The following is a 308-nucleotide window of genomic DNA, read 5'->3' on the forward strand; positions in this document are numbered from 1 at the left end:
GCCATTCCCGGGATATCAAGTCGAATCTCCTGCCGGGGATCTTCCCGAGAGGCTCCCTCTGCCGCGGTCGGGCACTCAAGACGCGGCCTCTGACACCCCGCAGGGTGACCGGGGTCCTGGGGATGGCGTGAGCCCTTACGGTACCTCCCATCACGCGTGTGGGGACACTCTGGGGACAGCCCTGCCCGGCGGCATGGCACAGGCACGCTGTCCCGCCCGGGGATGCGAGTGCGTCCCCCACCCACCCCGGCTCTCCCAGCTCGGCTCATCCCGCGGCATTAATATTTCAGGAGCAGGGGGGAGGGCTC

The sequence above is a fragment of the Corvus brachyrhynchos genome, unplaced genomic scaffold, assembly GCF_000691975.1.
Source record: "Corvus brachyrhynchos isolate BGI_N302 unplaced genomic scaffold, ASM69197v1 scaffold211, whole genome shotgun sequence".
NCBI lineage: Eukaryota > Metazoa > Chordata > Aves > Passeriformes > Corvidae > Corvus > Corvus brachyrhynchos.